The sequence below is a fragment of the Ambystoma mexicanum genome, chromosome 13 (genome assembly GCF_040938575.1).
Source record: "Ambystoma mexicanum isolate Mex_15411 chromosome 13, UKY_AmexF1_1, whole genome shotgun sequence".
Classification (NCBI taxonomy): Eukaryota; Metazoa; Chordata; class Amphibia; order Caudata; family Ambystomatidae; genus Ambystoma; species Ambystoma mexicanum.
The window spans coordinates 20,307,883-20,320,940 of NC_090938.1; the positions used below are offsets into that span (position 1 = coordinate 20,307,883).

The 13,058-nt window shown below is 49.7% G+C and overlaps 1 protein-coding gene across 1 annotated transcript in view; it reads left to right on the forward strand.

The window, feature by feature from the left end:
• LOC138520749 (gastricsin-like) overlaps positions 1-13,058 on the forward strand; it is a 112,332-nt gene that overhangs the window by 15,498 nt on the left and 83,776 nt on the right. The gene's annotated exons all lie outside the window — the stretch shown is intronic.

The window sequence follows — 13,058 nt, forward strand, 5'->3', positions numbered from 1 at the left end:
GCATCTAGGACAACTGTGCCCAGCAGCTTGGTACATTTTGCTAAGTTTCATGAGGGTATAATACAGTCTGTTCAACACTTTATATTGCATACATCTAAATCTGAAATTTAGAGAAACATTTCTGGTATGTACACACATTTGCTCCCATTGGGCATCAGATAGTTTGCTCCCCACATTTTCAGACCAGCTAACCCTCACCCCTGAGGACGGGGGGGGTTATTTATTCAGTAGCTTTTTGTGTAGTATTAAGAGTAGCAGCTGACTGCCACTGGAGTTGGCGATATATATCAATTCCTCAGTTTCAGGGGGTTCAGTCGGGAAACCCGGCCATTGTGCCATCACAGCCACCCGTACCCTTAATACTGCATACCTTCCACCACTGTGTCGGCATGTCCTTTCTGCCAGGTTAGCGGGGGGATACATTTCCCATCCGGGAATAGATCAGCCATTGCTTTATAAGCCAGGTGATCCCAGTGCGCTGCCACCGCAGCGTCCAAAGCAAGTCTGAGCTCCGGTAACCTCCTGGGAGCCATTTATAATATGGATGCAATGTGCTGTGCGCAGCATAAATAGAGCGCCAGGCTAGCACCGTGGAGGCCACCGGGTCGAGCGCTTAATCATCTTTGTATTTGCCATCCAGAATTAGCATCCTGAGATCAGACCGACCCACCACCAGGCTCTCGAGTTTCACATGGGGAGGGTTTGCAGATTCTCGCTATACCAATGGGTGGCAAACTGGGCCTGTGCCACCACCCAGTATAACTCAAGGTGTGGAGCCATAAACCCCCACTTTCATAAGATGGGGGTCATATCGATCCACTTTTTCCAGACCGCTCCAGCGTGCCACAAAGATTGTGCGCAGTGCCCGTGAAGTCGAGCAAAAAAGGGCTTGCCAGGCCAAACCAGGACATTAGCATATTTATACATGTTTAGGCACTAGCAACATCTTCACCAAGGATAATTTACCCGCCATTGTGAGTGGGAATGCCCCCATCTGTTCAGCCTGCCAGTCGCATAGCCCTCCACAGCTAGGTAGTTGTCTTTCAGTGGGGTGGATTTTTGCACCGGAGACCATCACACCCAGATATTTAATCCCATTCAGGGACCACTGGAGAGGGTATGTGCCAAACGTTTTTTTAGTATCACTGACCGGCGTGAACATCTCTGATTTGGTATAGTTTATTGTAAATCCAGAAAAGCCACCCATCTGTATTATGTCCCGGAGGATAGGATCTAGGTTCGCCTAAGGGTCCCTTACGTATAATAGCACAGCATCTGCATAAAGTGAAACCATCTCGGGAGACCCACAGAGGCGAACTCTGCGATGTCCGTGACGGGCATGAATCATGTCCGCCATTGTCTCAATAACTAGGGTGAAAAGGATCGGGGAGAGTGGGCAGCCCTGGCGAGTCCCCCTACCCAGTACTAAGGGATCTGAAACACATGAGTTCACCAACACTGTGGCCGATGGGTATGTATAAAGCAGCTTGATATACAAAGCATCTCTGGGCCCATAACCATCTTCTAGAGCTTAGAAGACTTAGAAGGCCGCTCTTTGGACCGGCCGGTCTTGGGTGAGGCTTGACCCTGCTTGAGGCACGGGGCAGAGGCCTTGGCACTTAGCCAGTGTACTGTGCCGATCCTTCATCGGTCTCTTGGAGAAGCCGAGGCAGATGTTGCAATCTCCTTCTTTGTGATCGGGGTGAAAGCAGTAGAAGCATTGAAGGTGTTTGCCCTCCACAAAACGTTTCCTCAGTCCGCCTCTGGTGCAGATCTTGAAAACGGAACTTCCTTACTTCTTCTCCTCTGTCATGGTCGGAGGTGCAGAGTAGTCCCGATGGCCTTTCTGGAAACTTCAATGAAAACTCAACAATCCTTGCCCTTGAGAGGTATTGGATTGCCGTTTGTATTTGTAATTGGTTATTTTTAACGCGCTTAATACCCAGAGGTTTCTAAGTGCGGACCCGAGGATCGAACCTGTGTTGCACTGCGTCGTCTTGTTTCCAAGGTGGGCGCGTTGCCCCTGAGATATCCTCCCGGGATGGCAGATGGAGAGAAGAGCACACAGGCTCTTTTTGGCAAAATTATAACTTTTCCTGTAGAAAAAGCACGAAAAACGTAGAATAGCTCACAGAGCAAAACTCGAGGACTCCCAACACTTGTACGTGTGATAAAAAATCTGAAGACGGCTGCCAGAGGAGGGGCTTAGGGAGAGGGCAGTCATTGGCTGGGGGCAGTATGACCCAGAGTACAGTGATTGGTTTAGAAGAGAAATACAGTTTGAAAGTGAAACAGTTTTCTTTTTACTGAGGATTCCCGGCCTGACGACAGGGAATATTCATGAGCATGTGAATCATGCCAGACCCCATGCTGGAGAAGTTTGGCACCTCCTACACCTGCTAGCGCGAGATTATACATCCTACTTCTCAGTGCACGATAGGTCTTCATACGTTAATGTGTCTGAACTTTGGGTCAATGATGGGCAGGGTATTGGACATCGTAATTCTGCCCTGCACCTTTTCTGACCACCTTCCAGTGGTACTGATGCTGAAAACAGACAAGGCCCCAATGTCTGGCTGCTCCTGGAGTTTCAAATCTGAAGCACTCAAAGATATAGTATTCAAGGCCGACATCAGGTCAGATATCGAGACCTTCTTTGCATGTAATACGGTGGGTGCGACCTCAGTCAGCATTAGGTGGGAAGCCTTTAAGGTTTACATCAGGGGCATAACCATCTCCAGAGAAGCCTGGGTTCTGAAAGCTATCCGGAGTGACCTACAATGATGCAAAACCAAATTTAAGTCCTTAGAGGTGGAGCACTCCCACCATCCAGACTGTATGTACTGGCGCAAATTCGCTCTTAATTGGAGTGCTTTGAGGCTCATGCCATGAGGGAGGTTCAGTACTTATCCCGGTCACAAGCAGCCAGGAAATATGGGGAAGGGGAGAGACCTGGGAGGACCTTGGCTAGACTGGAAAAAGCAGAAGCTGGGCATACCCAAGTGGACTGCATCCTTGATGCAATTGGGAACCCTCAATGGACCGACCAGGAGATACTTAGTGTGTTCCGTGACTTCTACAGATCTTTATATGCTCCGAGCCCTCTAAGCGGCGCCCAGGCCATACATGCCCTTCTTGAGGGGATCCCGTTGTCGCGTCTTAATACCCAAACCAGGGAAATCCTGGAGGCCCCCATTTCTATGGAGGAACCCCTAACAGTAGTTACCAACCTGCACAGGGGTAAGGCCCCTGGCTCGACGGACTTACATCGGAATTCTATCAAGAACATGCCGCACGCGGCTCTTAGAAGTATGTGAAGAGGCGCTGTGCGAGTCCATTCTACCTGCATCCCTACGCGAGGACACTATAACCATCCTGCTTAAACCTGACACGCCATGCAATGAGTGTGGATCCTACAGGCCCCTCTCACTCATGAACATGGACACCAAAATATATGCAAAGGCTCTAGCAAATGGGCTTCTCCCATTGATGCCCCATATGATCTACAATTATCAATCAGACTTTGTCCCGGGTATATCCACGTCGCTCAATATCAGGCGCTTGTTTGATGTGAAGGGTAGAATAGATCTGGCGGCAGAGGTGGTGGCTGTGACTTTGATATGGTCTTGTGGGAATACCTATGAGACGGGTGATCAGGATGTTGTGATTAACCATATCGAAAGCAGAAGAGAGGTCAAGAAGAATGACGACATGGAATGTTAGTGTCAAGGTTGGAGAGCAGATCTTCACGGATGTTCAGGAGAGCAGTTTCTGTGCTTCTGGCAGCTCTGAAGCCAGACTGGTGGTCATGGAGACAGCCAACCGAATTGGAATGAAGGTTAAGCTGAGAGATGGCAAACTTTTCCAGGGGTTTGCCCAGAAAGGGAGTAATGGAAATTGGCCGATAGTTAGCCGGACAAAAAGGATCAGCTGTGGGTTTCTTGAGAAGAGGATGCACAAGGGAGTGCTTCAGAGGGCAGGGGAAGGATCCTGAGGCAAAGGAGTGGTTGCAAAAATCAGCAAGGGCCGGAGCGAGGGTGTCAATGTGGTCCTTGATGGTTTTAGAGGAACAGGGATGAACTTGTTTTGACGAGGCTTTCATAGATCGGACTTGTCTAGCGACCTCATCAGGGGAGAGGAAAGGACGAGAAGGAGGGTGGGGGGTGGCAGAAGGAGGGTCAGCATGCACAGACGGAGGGGTGGAGAGGGTGGACAGGATGTCCTGGGTTTTTGCGATAAAGTGAGAGACAAAGGCATTGCAAAGAGCCTGCGAGGCAACAGGAGGGTAGAGACTGCAGCAGGGTTGGCAACTCCTTGCTGATTTTAAAGAGTTCGGCTGAGTTGTTAGAAGCCGCAGAGACACGAGCTTGAATGTGGACTCTCTTCTTGTTGAGGCCAGAGAGCTGGTATTGGCTCATGACAGGGGCAAGAGCATCAAGAGTGTCAGAAATTGAAGAGTAGAGCAGAGACAGGGCTGTGTCAGGATGTGAGACAGCCAGAGGTGGAGGATGAGGGGGGAGAAGGTGGCAGCGAAAGCCTCAACTGACACACGCTTCATGGGCCGGATGTCCGAGAAGGTAGGTGGCATTGTTGGGGTAGGGTTGGCTTGGGGGGAAGAGAGGATGAGAGGAGAGGAGGGAGTGATCGCTCCAGGAGAGAGGAGTGGGCAGAGGGATGGAGAGGGGGAGGTCAGAGGAGATCAAGACATCGTGTGCGCCCTGCAGAGTGAGTCGGGCCAGAGGGGAGAATGGGCAGGGAGAGGGAGTTGCAAAGGTCATGGAAGAGTACAGAGGAGGAACAAGGAAAGTCTAAATGGATATTGAGGTCACAGAAGAGGAGGAGTTGAGTGGTAGAGGGAGGAGGAGAGGTCCGCCTACTCGGAGAGAAATTAGGTGATTTGACCAAGAGGCTGGTAGATGGTAGCCACAGTAAGAGAATGGGTAGGAGAGAGAAAGCCTACAGACAAGGCATTTAAAGAGGAGTAGGTCTGAGTGGGAATGATAGAGGCAGGAATCCACTCGGGAAAGATCAGGGCTACCCCTCCACCGGACAGGGAGGATCTGGGTGCAGAGAGGATCTTGTAGCCATCTGGAAGGAGAGTGTCAAAGCTTGTGACAGAGCTGGCCGTGAACCATGTCTCAGTAAGACCAAGGACATCCAGGTCTAGTTCTTCAAGGAGGTAGCAGATGTCAGAGTAGTGTTTGACAGCAGAGTGAGAGTTGAGAGTGGCAATATGAAGAAGGTTACCAGCCTTAAAGACTTTCCGGGGAGGGGTACAGATCAGAGGTACGCCCTGCGGAGGAGAAAGAGCCCTAGGAGGGGCAGAGGAGAAGGAGAGAGAGGGCAATGTAGCCAAGGGGGAGAGGAGGGGACAGCAGGAGATGAGAGGAAATTGATGAGGCGAGGGAAGCGCCTATCAAAGAGGAGGAGATTGGCCTGAGAGCCTTGGACCATGACAGTGCCATTAAGGTAGACATTAGTGATGACTTAAGAGGAGTCGAAGGAAGCCATGAGAACTTCCCAGCGGAGGGCGCCACTTGGCCGAGCTGACGCCTAAGAAGCCGTGTACAGAGTCCAGCCTGGTGTCGGATTTTGTTCCGGTCGGAGGTGGCCAAGAAGGGGGCAACTAGTGTGGCATCAAGGGCAGATCGCCCGAAGGACTCTGGGTCATGGTCGGAAAAGCCAGGAGACACATCTTGCAAGACCTCAACTTCATACAAGGAGAAGTCCAGGACTCATTCCTCCTCCTCGTCGCATAAGAAGTCATCTGCTACGGAGAAACATCACTCTTCTTCGGGCCATGATTCCTCCAAACACTGCTCCAAGTCTTCGTCCAGAAGAGCCTCTTTTCCGTCAAAGGATGGGTCCGTGCCGCAGGCCGCGCTGGTGCCAACGTCTTCCTCGGCGACGGCACTTTCACAGGTGACATCGTTGACGGCTTTGGCCCTGTTGACGACCATGCAGTTGGCAACTCCGTCGACGACCCCTCAAGGGACAACCCCGCTGGTGATCCAGGCGGCTCCGTTGCTGGTGCCGACGTGGTTGACGACTGCCCCTTCTATGGAATCTACAGGGGTGGAGGGTCAGCAGTCTGGGGGACAGTTGCTGGTCGATATGGAGAACCCATCATCTAGAGATTCGACGTGGCAGTATGGGGCAGCGTTCACGTCCATTCTTCTGATGGATATTCTACAACATGAGCCACCTCCTACCCATGAGCTGAAGTCTGACCAGGAAGGAGGGACATCAATTTCTGGATCCTTCAGTGTTGGGTCTGCAAGTGGTTCCTCAGTCCACGTCTGGAGGCGTGGGGGGGGTATCCCGCCTCAATATCCTTTGGTCACTCCGCATTCGGTTCTCTGCATGCAGGTGCTGACAACGCTGCAAGTGCTTCTGGGCCAGTTGGACACCCGGCACCTGGTTTCTCGGGTGCCAGTGGTTCCTGTGGTTGAACCCTTACCTGCCACTCCTTGTCAAAGGGTGACTTCAGCAGCCCCTCGCAGTAGAGGGTCTCCTACTAGGGGGATTTCCGCGATCCGGCCTGCTCCGCCTTCTCCCAGAGGGTTCAGTCCGCCCCAGAGGGATTGAGAAGAAGGTGAATTGGTGGAGTCTGAGGTGGACAGCGTTCCGCAGGATACTCTTTCGACTGTCTCGTCGTCGCCCCGAAGGGCGGACACCTGGGACACTGATCCGGAGGTGGATACTCCGAGTAGCCCGGTGTTACGCTCGCCTGGCTCCCACAGGGGCGTCGGTCGGACCCAGACAACTGCGGTCTCCACCCACGTGATGCGTAGTGCAGCGATAACTGACTGGATCTGCCCTCCTAATCTTGTCTGCTTAACCCATAGAAATATTCTCCTGCAAGTGGACAGATGGATTTAGCCACTTGTGGATTCAAGTGATGGCACCCCCACAGTCCTCCCCAACTAATCGCCTCCGAAATGCCCTCACAGCAATCTCACCTTATATTCTTGAAAGATGAGCTCTCCATCCTGCGTGGATTTGCAGGGGCGCGTCGATTCGAGTTACTTCACTGGTTTGAAGGCTCGGGAGAGTTCCGGAGAGTATTGACTCGGAGGTTCCTGGTGAGGACCAGTAAGTATTAAGTTCATAGAGTTCAATATGTCCGATGTTCACTCTTGTTCCCCCCCCCCCCTTCCTTTCTTGTCTTGCAGCTGGCTTGTGAAAAGATGCTCTTGTGGCAGCTGGTGGCACTCAGGTAAGAGTCTGTATTACCTGGCGCTGTCCGGTAAATGTTGCACGAGGAAAACGTGTTGTTTTGTCTCTCTTTACAGATGCGGCATGTGAAAATATGGAGAGTCACAAAAGGATGCCTCCGGTGGTAAATCAGGTAAGTCTATGGTGGTAAGAATTATATTTGTTGGTTCCCTCGGCTCACCTTCTGGTTTTCTTTTGTCTCCTAGGTGCCGAAGTTCGGCGAAGAAATGATGGCGGCAGCGCCGACCCGAAGGATGCTGTGAAGACTGGTGAGTATGGTGCGGCGCTGCAGCTGGAGGTGCGGCGCGTGCAGAAATGATGTTATTTACAGGTCCGGAGACGAGATGGATCCAGAATGAGGTGTGGAATAGAAATAAGTTTGTTTTCTAACCTTGTCCCTTTCTTTCCTCTTTGTTTTAGGAGCTCTGGATTCGAGGCGGGCGTGGCAGAAGACGGGATGCAGGCTGCAGGCATGGTGAGTGTTACGCTGCTGGATGCAGAATAACGCAAAGCGTGTGTTGCTGGTCGGGTGTGGTTTAAATAGCCTCAAAAGTAGTCCCAGGTAAGAAGTCCCTAGAACCACACCCGAGTAAAAAATAGTCCCTGTAGAAAAATAGTCCCTTTCAGGCTTCATGTTGGATTGGAGTCATTTGCAGCATGGTCTGCCTGAGGTAAGTTTTGACAATGAGCCTGGCGCCTTAGGCTCCAGGACTGATTACTACTATGAGCCTGGCGCCTAAGGCGCCAGGACTGAACCCAGATAGCCCTTAGCCGGGGCTGCTGAGGTTTTACTAAATGTCTAGATGTCTGCTCCCGGGGCTGATGGGCTTGGTCCGGATGCCTGGGGGTAGGCATCATGACACCCGGCTCAGCCCTCGCCGCCGGATGACATTGGTGCTTTTCATGCAATGATGGCAAAGGCCTGTAACTAGTTCAACCTCATCCCGGAGGAAGAGAGGAAAGACTGTTTTCTGTTTGACCATATGGGGAAGAGGCGGAAGGCAGTCTTTTCGATCCCCATATTGGACCACGTGTGGCAGGAAGGCCTTCGGGTAATGCGCCACCCGTTTTCAGAGCTGGCGGTCAAATTGCCCAAAAGAAAGAAAAGGTTTCTTAAAGAGAAGAAATAATTGGCAGATTTAACAAATGCACTTGTAGGAGGAACTAAAGACAGTTGGGAGTTCAAGGTAAAACCCAGAGATTTCACAGAGCAGGACATGTTTGGTGGACCCTCAGAAATGTACGCTCCCCCACACCGATCCATGAAAGAAGTTCTGGGTGACGAATGGGAACATAACAAAAACATAGTCTTGGAAGAATTCAATTAAAAACAATGAAAGCCATCCAAACATTGATATCCTGAGTCATGGAAACATCTCATGCCACCTTCTGATTATATTTTTCTATAAAGCGGAGTATCCTCCGCATATGGGTGCATGAAAACATCATAAATAATAATCTGACATTTATATAGCGCTACGAACCCTCAGGTATCTGAGCGCTGCTTATTATTACCCACGTGTGTGGTGCTCATTTATCGACCTCGGAAGGATGAAAGGCTGAGTTTGGCCCCGCCAGGATTTGAACCTGCGTTAGCAGGCTCTGCACGGGTGTCAAAGCGAGCGAGCGCTCTACTCGCTGTGCCACTTGACCGGCTCATGTTACAGGGCCAGGCCCTTGAGCAGGTCCATCCTCATACAGAATTGGCCTCTAAGGAACCTGAACCGGCACTGGGAAGGGATCAGACTGCACCCGACTCGGTAACCATCTCTTGACAATCTGGGAAGCCAGTCTAAATTGAGTCTTCTGAACCCTGACCGCGGTCGAAGTATTTAATTGTATCAAATGTCATGTTCTTCTACATGAGATGTAGTTGTTAGAATGGGGGTCATGTTTCACAGTGGCTTGTTAGACAGTTTTCTGCTAGTGGTTTTACTTTTTGGTAGTGGGAACGGTATCCCCAGTTCAAGGCATTGCTTGCACCCCCCCTGTCTGGAAAGTGTAGCTCTTCGGTGAGTGGCTTTTTTGGGAGGATTGCGAGTTGCTTTTACCCTTGTGTTATGAAATGACCCCCTTCCTCCTACCTTCATTCTGATCAGCCTGACGAACGACCTCTGAGATGTACCCCAAGTATTCAGGCTCTTCCCCACTCCTGTTTATCACCAACATAGCGCTGGCCATGAGAATCAAACTAATGAAACAACCTGACGTGCTAGCGCTGTGCAGACACCCAAAATCATTTTCAAACTCAAGGGGGCAATCGGGATAAGCAAAAGTGACTACATTACTGTCACGCACAAGTAGACACCAGAATGATTCACAACCGTCTTAAAACTCAACCCCAACTAAACTGAAGTACTAATCTGCTGCACAAAATCCTCTAGAAGGAAAGGGGGCCTGCGCTGACCCCAAAAGGAATGAAGAGCCTGATAGTCTTGATGGGCGATCATCTCGCACTGGAACCACAAATCACAAACCTCTTGTCAAAATGCTGCAATGTTTTCCACAAGAATTCTTCGTTGTGCACGTTCGTTCACCTGCCTTAGAAAACATGACTATTTTTACATCATAAATGCGAACTGCGTATGTATGTGGTGGAAGTATTCCAAAAAATGAGGCTCTGACGGGGCCATGTAGTTGGGTGCTGGGGGGATGGGGGACAATTGCAAAACACAATTTATTTACAGGGAGCAACAATGCACTTTTGATCACAAAAGAACATGCAATAGATAAGAAATCAGATTTGATGGGGAGCAGTTTGCTTCTTACAATGGAGGGAGTTTGAGGGACATTCTGACCAGGTTGAATAGGGGAGTAAATGGAACAGTGACCGGGGACAATACATAGGTGGACATACATAAAGGACAACCAATATTGGACATTTTTAACTGCAGGTAAGCAGCACAGCCAGCTGTGCTCGGGATGTGACCATGATGGGTGAAGTGCCAGAGTGTAGGCAGAGAAAGTGAGAGACAGAGGCAGGTTAGAGGCAAGGAAAAATGTTAGCGAGAAGGCAGATGAGAGGTAGATTAAGAGGGTAACTCAGGCGAGGAGGTAGGCTTTTATTTTGGTTGTGAACAGATCTTTGTGGACTGTTCTTCGGATGTCCAGGGTAAGAGAATTCCATGCAAGTGGCGCAAGAAGAGAGAAGGAGCCGAAGCACAGGGAGTGCGAGGAGCCACAAGGGTACTTGAGGATGCCGGGCGGACGTTACGAGAAGGCTTGGGGGGTTGGATAGAGGAGGATAGATACAGTGGTGATTTACCATCGATAGATTTGTGAACCAGGAGGAGACATTTAAATCTGCCCGTTTTGCATCGTCAGCCATCCCCCCGGGTGACGGTACGAGAAAGTAGGTGTGAAGTGAGGAAGTTCAAAGGGACCTGGTAGCGAAGTTAATGATCTTGTCGAGCGGACAGAAAGCATATTTGGGGAGACCAAAGAGGATGCTGGCACAGTAGTGGAGTTTAGAGAAGAGTGGTTAAGAGATGCTTGGCTCTGTTGAATGGAAGGACGTGCCTGATTTTCCTAATATTTCGACAGTGGAGGCGAGCTGCTGTTGCAGTTTTGGAAATTAAAGTAGAGAAGGTGTGAGAAGGGTCATAGGTGACGCAGAGGTTTCTAGCTGAAGAGTAGGGGAGAGTGTCAGGTGGGAACTAGATGGACAAAGAAGAGCACCTCTGTTTTCGTAGAGTTTAACATCAGGGAGTGCAAAGCCATCCAAAATGTAATGGCAGTGAGACAGTTGAACATTTTGATGAGCGATATCAGAGGAGAAAACGAAAAGGGAACATTATTTGGATGTCATCTGTGAAGAGTTGGTACGAGAACCCAAAGGAGGAGATTAGTGCCCCAAGAGCAGAGGTGTAGAGTGTAAAGAGGAGCCGACCCAAAACATAGCCTTGTGGAACACCAACAGTTAGAGGAGTGAGTTAAGAGGTGTTGCTGCTCCAAGAGGCAGATTATTGTTGAGGTTCATGGTAGGATTCAATCCAGGCAAGGGCTTGATCGTGAATCCCAAGAAGAAAGAGTATTAAGCAGATCACTGTGACTGAGTCAAAGGCAGCAGACAGGTCAAGGAGAATTGGGATAGAGGATAGGTTGGAGTGCTTAGCAGACGAGATGAAGTTGGACACATTAATGAGAGCCGTTTCCGTTGAGTGACAGGAGCAGAAACCTGCCTGTAGGGGCTCTCGAAGGTCGTGGATGTCTCAGAAATTGGTAAGACTGTTAAACACCACCCTTTCAAGCATTTTGCAGTAGTGCAGATGGAGAGTCACAGGGCGAAAGTTAGCTGGTAGGTTTGGGTCAGACCCTTGCTTTTTTTGGAGAGGGTTGACTGTGGATGTTTTGAAAACAGAGGGGAGGCAAGCAGAGTCGAGGGACAATTTGAAGAGTTCAGTGAGGCGAGAGGTCATTCAAGGGGCAATGGGCTTGACTATCCGAGGATCAAGAAGGTCTGATGGGGCACAAGCGGGGTTAGTCTTTATCAACAGGGCTAGGACGTCTTCATTATTAGTGTGACTAAAGTGGGTGATGGAGGCAGAGGATTATGGTAGAGTTGGGAGTGTAAAATGTAGGAGATGAGTGTGAGGAAGGACAGGAAAGTCTTTTTTTTAGAAATGTTTGCAGTGAAGTATTCAGCAAGGTCATTAGCTGTGAGAGTGGAGTTGATAGTCGTAGACTTAGAAGGAGTGAGTTTAGGGTGCCCTGTAGCCCACAAGAATGATTGGAATGACTGTAAATGAGGGTTAGGTAGAATTCTCTCTTCACTCTATCGAGAGAGGGCTTGAGAGAGTTCAGAGAGGTAGAATTGCAGGTCCTTGTGCGAGTTGGTACACCTTCTTTTGCACAGCAGCCGATGCATATCTGTGCAGAGAGAGCATATGAATCGGGTGACCCATGGTGGAGGATGCTGAGATTTAGGGGTGAAAGTAAGCAATGGGAAGAGAGGAGAATGAGTCGTACAGTAGGGATTGGAAGCTGGAGAAGGCAGCGGTGGAAGAGGCATCAGGAGTGAAGGAGGAGAGTGAGAACTGTAGGTCAGAGAGAAAGGGGGAATGGCAGAATGTTTACATTTCCTTTTAGTAATAGATGAGGCAAGTGGTGAGGAGAGGTCAGAGGCTGGAAAGGAGATGGTGGTGGAAACAATGGAGTGATCCGATATTGATGGTGTGATAGTAGTATGAGTGGCTGAGAGAGGGCTGGAGATGTTTCACGCTTTGATACACTTGTGTATGGGTGCGCTATAAATAAAATATCATATAATGAATAAGAGATCCAAAGAGTTACCCCATGTGTGGGTAGGTAGGTAGGTTATGGTTAGAGCAGAGAGCATGGTCACTAAGAAAAGACTAAAGTCCAGATTTCTGGGAAGTGATTGGAGAGAGAAAGTTAAAGTCACCTAAGAGAATAACGTGATGTTTAGTGGAAAGAGAATCAAGGAATTGCCCAAGATCATCACAGAATGGTCCAGTGGGACCAGGAGGGCGATAGATGGAGATGATGTGAACCTAGTGAGGCGGAGGAGTAGTAGAGATGGTGAATTCAAAGAGGTAGGAGAGGATGTGGCATTGGAGATGTGTGAAGCATTGAGGCGGTAAGAGATTAGGTGTCGGACACCTCCACCTGTGCCAGTCAGATGAGGATAGTGAATGAAGGATAGTTTGGAATTGTGTAGGGTCGCCAGAGTGGCAGTGTCAGATGGAGAAATCCAGGCTTCAGTGATAGCAAGGAGGTCTATGGGAGTTGAGCTGGAGTGAAAGTAGTTGGCGATAAGGAAGGTTTGTTGCATACAAGCTGAGCATTCCAGAGTGCACTGTTCCGTTGAGGTTAAGATG